At 40.4% G+C, this 9,668-nt stretch overlaps 1 long non-coding RNA gene across 1 annotated transcript; it reads right to left on the reverse strand.

The window, feature by feature from the left end:
• Nucleotides 1-4,719: 4,719 nt before the first annotated feature.
• Nucleotides 4,720-6,080, reverse strand: LOC136863276 (uncharacterized). Its single transcript, XR_010859186.2, has 3 exons — nucleotides 6,019-6,080; nucleotides 5,474-5,920; nucleotides 4,720-5,377 (listed from the first exon to the last, which is right to left on the reverse strand). It is a non-coding gene; the product is annotated as an uncharacterized lncRNA (long non-coding RNA).
• Between the last annotated feature and the right edge of the window lie 3,588 nt (nucleotides 6,081-9,668).

The raw sequence follows: 9,668 nt of genomic DNA on the forward strand, positions 1-9,668 counted from the left end.
AATATCCCTGGTCTGGGGACTGGGTGTTTGAGTCGTCCTTAACCTTCCTTTCCTCACAATCAACACACTACACTTCCGCGCAGGTTCCTACCATATGGTGAAAGTAGTGGCAAAAGATCTTCAGAGGTCGACGCCACGAAAAAATATTAAAATAAAATAAAAAACAGCTTACCGAGTTCACCAGACAATATTATCAACTGTTCATATGAACGCTGCGAGGTGATTATAATTTTTCACCTTGGCTTCTTTAGAGCATAAGAGGTTGGAATATGTTTTTTTTTTTTTTTTTTTTGCTAGGGGCTTTACGTCGCACCGACACAGATAGGTCTTATGGCGACGATAGGACTATGTTTAGGTGTGTGTATTAATTTATCACTATTTGTTTACTGTCAGCATATATGATAAACGAAGCAAGGCATACACCTAAGGATTATCCTCAGCATATATGCTAGATGAAGTGAGGTAGAGTATAATGGGTTATAAAATTATCAGCATTAGTTTAGTTTCCCACATCAGGCGTTAAGACTTCTTTTAGGTACATGATATATTAATTTATCACCTTTGATTTAGGAGCTTTTATTGTGTCATAGTTGGTAATAATGTCTAGTTAAGCAACTCTTATGGGAGTGATGCCTAACTGCATAATTTCTGCCAATAGCAGCATTCCTTCACCCAGCTATTTTTGAAATGTCCTCTGTTTCACGATGTTCTATAGGAAAATTAAAGATACTGTCCCTAGCAGTGGCATTCGAAACTTCTCTCTCTTACATGTAATAAAGAGGTAAATTTATAAGATTCCACTTCTTAATTTATTTATTTATTTTTTTTTGCTAGGGGCTTTACGTCGCACCGACACAGATAGGTCTTATGGCGACGATGGGATAGGAGAGGCCTAGGAGTTGGAAGGAAGCGGCCGTGGCCTTAATTATGGTACAGCCCCAGCATTTGCCTGGTGTGAAAATGGGAAACCACGGAAAACCATTTTCAGGGCTGCCGATAGTGGGATTCGAACCTACTACCTCCCGGATGCAAGCTCACAGCCGCGCGCCTCTACGCGCACGGCCAACTCGCCCGGTATATTTATCTCTTATACTGTTACTTAAGTTAGGTATATTAAAAATTAGAATACTACACAATATAGCTATTCTCCACAATATGAACCACTCAGAATACACAATGACTATTATGGCTATTCTCCACGATAAGAACCACTCAGAATGCACAATGACTATTTGTGGCAGCTGCTCAGCATGCCCAAACTGCAGGGTTGTTGGATTTTTAAAAACCTGTTATTACTGTGTACGTTGATTTGTGTATAATTGTGATAAAATGTTAGAAACTTTTGATGCTATATGTAAAAAAAATCAATGTTGGTTTGCAAGTCACAAATAGAGTTAAAAACCTTGTTTTTATAGGATCAAATAGCCAGGCATAGATTTTTGCAAACAGGAAGACACTGTAAAGTAAATTTAGCAAAAAATACATTTTACTTTTCAAATAAATGTTGTACACAGCTGAATCACATTATAGTCAGTAACTGCCCTTCGCAGCACAGACAACAGCTAGACATTCTGACAGTGACTCAGTGCTGGTAGGTCCCCATGGCAATCTGAAGCCAGGGTGACTGCAGGGCATCCCACAATTGTTGAAGGATGCATGGCAAAGGTGACACACAGTGAACACGACGACTGACGTGACCCCAGAGATGTTCAGTTGGACTAAGATCAGCGCTGTTTGAAGGCCAGGGAAGAACATTCAAAGTTTGATCATGCTCTTTCAGCCCTGAGCGGATATTTCTAGGCATGTAGCAAGGCGTATTATCATGCTGGAAGACCCCATCCTCCCAAGGAAGGACCACTCTCATGTACAGATGAATGTGATTGCAGAGGATGGATTCATAATCAAATCTATCAAGAGTGCCTTCCACATGGATGATGGGACCTAGAGAATACCACGAAAATATTCCCCAGAATGTAACACTGCCCCCACTGCTGTGTGTTCATCCAGCAATGGTTGCAGTGTGTTGGATCTCTGGCGCTTCTCGCCAGACACGCCAACGTCCATCCATTCTAAGCAGCTAGAAATCTGACTCGTCGGAGAAAGCTACCAGTCACCATTTTGTCAAACAATTCCAGTCGTTTTCATCAAAGCACCTGTGTTAGCTGTTCACAAGCGTCGCTATATCAGAAATGCTGCCCCCCCTTGGCCCAAAAGCCGATGATCATCCCTTTTTGCAACTTGGTGAAATGGCTTCCCTTAGACAGCAGGAAGTGCAATCTGTACAGCCAACCTCTCAATGTATAATATACCAGCTTCACCATTCCATGTTACAGGACATACATCATGGGCTGCATGCTGCAGGTGACACTTCTATGAGGTGGTCATAACAATCTAATTTGAATGTGTAGGCTTCTCCTGAAAACTAAGAAAATAAAGTGAAATTCTTTGTTTAGCAGAGAAATTTGCTCTGTGTCTTCTGAAGAAAATCTCGACTGTTCACGAGGAAGACTACTTCAAGAATGAAAGTTTGAATTTAATAATATAAGTCCAATTGTCAAGGTCCTCCACAAACACAATATAAAAACCGTGTTTGCCACAGTCACTAAAACTGCTCACAGTCTAGGTAAAACCAATGACAAATTGTCTCCACTTTTACATCCTGGGATACAGAAAATTTCCTGTACTTGCGGCAAGGCCAAACATGCCAGTCCACTGGTACTCGTACCAAGGAACACAAACAAAACATTAGTCTCAACCAGCCAGAGCTGAGCACATCCTACCGTCGGGTCATGTTCTGTTCCAAGATGCTCGAACTCTTACCCACACTAGACATTACAGGTCCAGGATTATACGGGAAGCTGTGGAAATACATTGAAATCCTAACAATTTCAAGAGAGACATTGGCTATCGATGAAGTAATACGTGGGGTTGCCAGCCATTAACGAGTGACGTATATATCCCTTCACTATTGTTATTTTGTTTCGGTGTTTTCCAAATTCGTAAATTCCTCATCACCAGATGTTTCTTTCCAGGCTTGTGTCAGTGTCATGCTTTCATGTGTGTGCACCTGTTACGTAACCCCCCCCCCCCTCAGACTGATTCTGATGACAAATAAACGTACCACCTACACTTCTATTCCTAACATGCAAGTCCAAACTTTCATTCTTGGAGAAGTCTTCCTCGTGAACAGTCGAAATTTTCTTCTGAAGACGAACGGCAAAGTTCTCTGCGAAACATAAAGAACTTCACCTTATTTTCATGACACAACATAAGCCCAAAAAGCCTATACAGTAGAGTCTCGCTCATCCGACCTTCGCTTATCCGACATTCCGTGTTATCCGACACTGGTAGACTTAATTTGATCTTTTGGTGGAGACTGAATTCAGGCACACCTGGTGTGGAGGGTGCGACCATGGGACAAACACTGGCCTGACCAGTGGCGGTAGGACGGTTTTCTTTTCTCAAGGACAGGTGCAGTGAGTCTTCAGTCATTGTTCATTGTAGTATTGGTTGGGTGCGGATGTTATAGTTTTCATATCCTCTGTGAGTATAGCGAGTAAATGGAAGAAAGTGATTGTTTTTATGGAAGACAAGTTGAGTGCATTAAAGAGACTGGACAAAGGGAAAATTCTTCAAGATGTGGCTTCAGATTATGGTGTTGGATGTGTTGCAGTGGGAGACTGGAAAAAACAGAGGGAAGAAATTGAAAAGTGGTGCTCTACCAGAGCAGAGAAAAACAATGAAACAATGTGAGTACGAAAAAGTAAGTGAAGCACTATTTCTTTGGTTATCTCAACACCGGGAAAAGGGCTTGCCAATATCTGGCCCCATTCTGCAGTTAAAGGCTGTGTATTTCCAGAAGGAGTTTAATGAAAGGGACCCTAATTTTCCCGCCAGTGCTGGGTGGCTTGATCGGTGGAAAAAAACGGCACGGCATTAGGCAGCTTAATATCTGTGGAGAAAAGTTTCTTTTCGTAAGACATCTGGAATGTTTTCGTTCAATACTGCATGTACTGTACAATTGAATTTATAATTCAATAAATAGAGTACCGTAAAACATGTCGTTACAGTACTAGCGTATAGCCTTCTTTTTTCAGTTCATTTTCAAAGTTATTCTGTATTATCCGACATTTTCGGTGATCCGACGTAGTCCAGGTCCCGTTTAGGTCGGATAATCGAGACTCTACTGTATTATGTCTATAAGTACGGGCCGTGAAAGCATCAACGGTAACAGAAATAATTTCAATACTTGTTATTTACAAGACAGCTATTGAAATAAAAATCCTATTGCAGTAACACTGAAGTTCTTAATAATCCAGAACATTCAACATAATGTGGAGCTATCACGTCCAATCATTGAAAAGGAACACCTGTATTCATCTTACAAGCTCGCAGCAAACGGCTTGATAGTAAACCCAGATAATAATGAAAACAATGTTAAAAATGTACTTAATATGTAAAGGCAATGAATATCTATAAGAAAAGTAGGCTACATTGGTATAGTCTCAAGTTATTGGCAAACTAAGAGATACAACATTGGTCTCCTGGACAGCAGTTTGCAACGAAAGCCACCAATTCCGGGAGAGAGTGGAATTTTAAAAATAAAAAGTAATCAATATGGGCAAAAAATATAAAACAAAGTTATGTTCTAGGTTTCTCATGCAAGAACTGCCAGAAACTACCATGAAGAAAACATTCACAGAAAAATTAATACTGATCATTTCTCCACACTTTATTCTACGATCTTCAAAACAAGTGATTTACAAAAATTATCAAAACCTCATAAAATTACAAAATGGTCACAGATTAATGATTCATACATCCATTCTTCCATGAAACCACTTCTTGGTGAAACTTTACTAACGGGAGTGCACAACGGACCCACTACTTTAATCCTCACATGACGATGTTAAATGGTATAATTCACAACCATGAGTATACTTCAGCAAACTTTCCAACAAGTCCAAGTTCCTTTCTTCCAAGGTGGGTTTATGCCGACTTTCAATGCTCATTTCACTATTTCTCACAGGCTCTAGGAGAGAAAAAACAATTCTCAAAATCAGTAGCCTATCAAATAGGCCTACAATATCACAAATGCAAAAGGAAACAGTCTCATATAAACCTCCTACTACAGTCCATTTCCTTGACTTTCACATTTTCAATTACTACTTCAAGAACACAATATTACAATATCACACATAGCCTACACAGAAACAGTATAAATCCTCTCCACAGTTTTTCCTTAGTTCTCAACAATACATTTACACATAATGACCCATGATACATCGTGGATAGTGACAGTCAGTGACGTCAGTAGCTGATTCAACGGATACTTGAGAAGCCGCAGAATCTACACTGGGTGGCACTGAAACCAACACTGCAGAATTTTTAAAAGGTGTTTACGATATTAAGGTATAGTGAAGATAAAGAAGCGATACGAATGAATAATAACAAAACTGAACAGCATAAATACCTTCAATCCTTTGTTTTTTACTGCATGCCAAGGCCTCCTCCATCGAAGTGCGTTTCCGACCATTCAAAATACTTAAGTTATTATTCCTCTGATGTGAAGGCACTACTGCTTCGTTTCGAGAATAAGAGTTGGAAAGTTTGTAAACTTCACATATATTTTCATCACATCCGTTTGCAATGCCACTGGTTTCCATGCTTTCCTGGAACGATTCTTCTCCTTTTACACAAATTCTGTTCAAAGATGCACTAGTGTCCATAGAACTGTCACTTATAGGAACCAATGCAGAGTAGCCATAATAACCATTCGACGAATTATATGGTAATATCTGCTTTTCACACCGCGTATACGGAGGCCTACTATTACAATCCGTGTAAACACCGGCTTCCGCATCGTTTTTTCCACAGCTACACCAACGCTTGTCCACTTCACAGTCAAATACCTCCATGGCTAAAATGAATACATTAGGTTATTGATTACAACGTAACAATAACGTTTAAATAAACATTTCAATTAATACCAAAATACCACATATATACATCACCAACCCAACAAACACACTTCACACAAACTTCAAGCAGCGTACCAAAACCCTCCAAAAGCACAAACGTCCCATAGGCAAAGAATAAAAGGCATCGCAAAAGTGTTGAAATCAACGAGTAAACTAACACTCAAAATAATGTCGAACATACATGAATTCATTCATTCTCTACACTGCATCCTAACAGAATTAATGAAGTATAAAAATGATACTTTCCAACTATATATACAAAACCAAGAGCCTCCGTGGCTCAGACGGCAGCGCGTCAGTCTCTCACCGCTATATACCGTGGTTAAAATCCCGGTCACTCCACGTAAGATTTGTACTGGACAAAGCGGAGGCAGAACAGGTTTTCCTCCGGGTAGATACTCCGGTTTGCCCTGTCATCTTTCATTCCAGCAACACTCTTCACTATCATTTCATAGCATTTATTAGTCATTAATAAATAACCCATTATAATAATAATAGCCTATATATGGTTCGTTCATTACATCCCTGACCCGGTCAAAGACTGGAAAACAGGTTATATACATAACCACACAATATTATAAAAACAAACCTAAATCTTATCCTCTCAACGAAAACTCCAAGCCGTTTGCGCCAAATAAATAATATTAGGAATGTGCAAAATGCACAAAACACAAACTATAAGTTATTCGTTACATAATTGTAAGAACAATATTACTCTCTCAATGCACAGAAGAACGTCGTATCTATCGCATTTTCTTATGCAAAGTTCACAAATATATTGTGTGTAGAGCTGGGAGAGATGAAACGCAACTGCAACTGCAAAATGACCTCGATAATGTTGTGAGATAGACAGTAGGCAATGGTATGATGATAAACGGGGTTAAAAGTCAGGTTGTGAGTTTCACAAATAGGAGAAGTACTCTCATTTTTAATTACTTCGTTGATGGGGTGAACATTCCTTAAGGGGATCACTGTCTTAACCTAGGTGTTAATATAAGGAAATATCTTCTTTGGGGTAATCACATAAATATGATTGCAAATAAAGGGTACAGACCTTTGCACATGGTTATGAGGGTATTTAGGGGTTGTAGTAAGGATGTAAAGGAGAGGGCACATAAGTCTCTGGTAAAATCCCAAATGGAGTATGGTTCCAGTGTAGGGGACCCTCACAAGGATCACTTGATTGAAGAACTGGGAAAAAAATCCAAAGAAAAACAGCTCGATTTGTTTTGGGTGATTTCTGACAAAAGAGTACCGTTAGAAAAATGTTGCAAAGTTTGGGCTGGGAATATTTGGGAGAAAGGAGACGAGCTGCTCGACTAAGTGGTATTATTCGTGCTGTCAGTGAAAATATGGTGTGGAATGACATTAGTACGGTAGACGAATAAGTTGCAGTGGTGTCTTTAAAAGTAGGATAGATCACAATATAAAGTAAGAATTCAAGAGGACAAGTTGAGGCAAATATTCGTTTATAGGAAGGCGAGCTAGGGACTGGAACAACTTATCAAAAGGGATGTTCAATTAATTTCCAATTTATTTGTACTTATTTGAGAAGGTTAGGAAAACAAGAGAGTTGGAATCTGCCACCTGGGCGATTGCCCTAAAATGCAGATCAGTAATGATTGATTGATTGATTGACTACTAGTTTACGAAAACGATATCATAAAGTAACATCTTACCGGAGAGTGATAGCTAGACGCATAGACGTCGGCAAAGGAGACCTTACACTTCTTTTGATTAGAAAAGGTGACACAAGACTTAAGATCGTGCCAAACTGCTCAGGTTTCATCCGCATGTACAAAAAGAACTCATGAGGATCATTTTCTCGCATTTCTTGCAGTAGTTTACCAAAGTCGCCCTGTGATAACCTCCTTTGATTCAAAGGATGAACCCACCATCTTCTGCGCCGTTGTCTATTTCGCCTTTTCAGATACACAGCTCCCAGGAGCAAAGCAAGAGATGTATGCAGTAACATCCATTCTGCTAGCACGTTGTTGGATTCCATCGCGGTATTGAAATATAACAAAACTCCGAGATTAGAAATGTGTAACAACCCGACTTTCCTGCTTGTGTACACCGCAGTGTTTTGATTGGCTGCTGGGTCTTCTTTACGTTACGTACGTCCGTCCATTGTGAATACCACAAATTTTACGTTAATTTTACGGTTACGTTACGTCGTTAAGTTTACGGTTACGTTTGCATTGTGAATGGGCCTAATACAGTATCGCGTTCTAAGAAAATACCAGTTCAAGGAGCCCAACACAACATTTTATAAAGAAGAAGAAGAAATACCAGTAGCAGTTGGGCTCTGCTGTTGCGTTCTTCCCAACGAGCTAGAATAACATAGAGAGGCGGAAGCGCTGCCTGGGTGAACCTAATAGAACGAACGTCCGCCATGTTTCCTGTTGTCACACAAGCAAGGGGGCATGGCCTTTAAATGACGAAAAGTGTAGAAAATGCGCATTTTAGAATCGCTGGAGGAGAATTAAAGACCGTTGCCGAAGGCTTGAAGCATGAAAGCGAATACCGCCACTTCATCATATTGCGGCACGAGGCCAACATCACGATCAGTTGATTGTAGGGTAGTTCGAAATCATCGCTCAGTGACATACGAATAGGCCTCGAAATCGGAACAAGAGCGTTACCCTGCTTGGCTGTTGTGGTTAAGCGTAAATTAGAATAAAAACGATTATGACAGGAAACCTTAAAATCATAGGGACCTACAATAGGTTACAACCTCATTCTGTTCATATTTTTAAAATTATTGCATCCTCATGAGTACTGTGTTCCTTTCTTAATCTGTTTACCCTCCCGGGTTGGTTTTTCCCACGGACTCAGCGACGGATCCCACCTCTACCACCTCAAGGACAGTGTTCTGGAGCGTGAGACATTGGGTCGGGGGATGCAACTGTGAGGGAGGGCTGCACCTGCTATGCTGAACAGGGGCCTTGTGGGGGGGGGGAGAAGGAAGTGGCCGTGGCCTTAAGTTAGGTACCATCCCGGCATTTGCCTGGAGGAGAAGTGGGAAACCACGGAAAATCACTTCGAGGATGGCTGAGGTGGGAGTCGAACCCACTTCTACTCAGTTGACCTCCCCAGGCTGATAGAATCCGTTTACAGCCCTCGTGCCCCTTTTCAAATTTCGTGGCGGAGCTGGGAATCGAACCCGGGCTTCCAGGGGTGGCAGCTGCTCACGCTAACCAGTGCACCACAGAGGCGGCCCATGAATACTTTACCACAATAATCGTTTAGTGATATTATTTATTATAATATAGGGGGGATATCATGTTTCTCCCATTACCATATCATACTGGGATTACTAGCTGAAAGATAAGCTTGAAAGTTGTCCATTATGAAGTGTGGCATAGTTTTAAGAACCAAGGCAACAGACATCTACAATAAAGGCTGTATAGATTTCAAAAATAGCAGTAAAATGCTGTATTTATCATACTTGGTGTACGTTTGAACGAAATAAGTGATTTTTTGTGGTTACGTTTTCTTGGTGGTGGGCGCTCCATTTCCTTTATTTGTAAATGTGAATGAAAATTAAAAAGGGCTGGAAATGTACAGAGCATAAGCAACTGAATTAAGTGGGATACCATTTATCTCTTTTCGCCCTCACAACGCATTGTTCGGTTAATTCCTTGTTCTTTAAACGAAATCTGAAACAAAATTCGACAAATAATT

Source organism: Anabrus simplex, chromosome 2 (assembly GCF_040414725.1).
Source record: "Anabrus simplex isolate iqAnaSimp1 chromosome 2, ASM4041472v1, whole genome shotgun sequence".
Classification (NCBI taxonomy): Eukaryota; Metazoa; Arthropoda; class Insecta; order Orthoptera; family Tettigoniidae; genus Anabrus; species Anabrus simplex.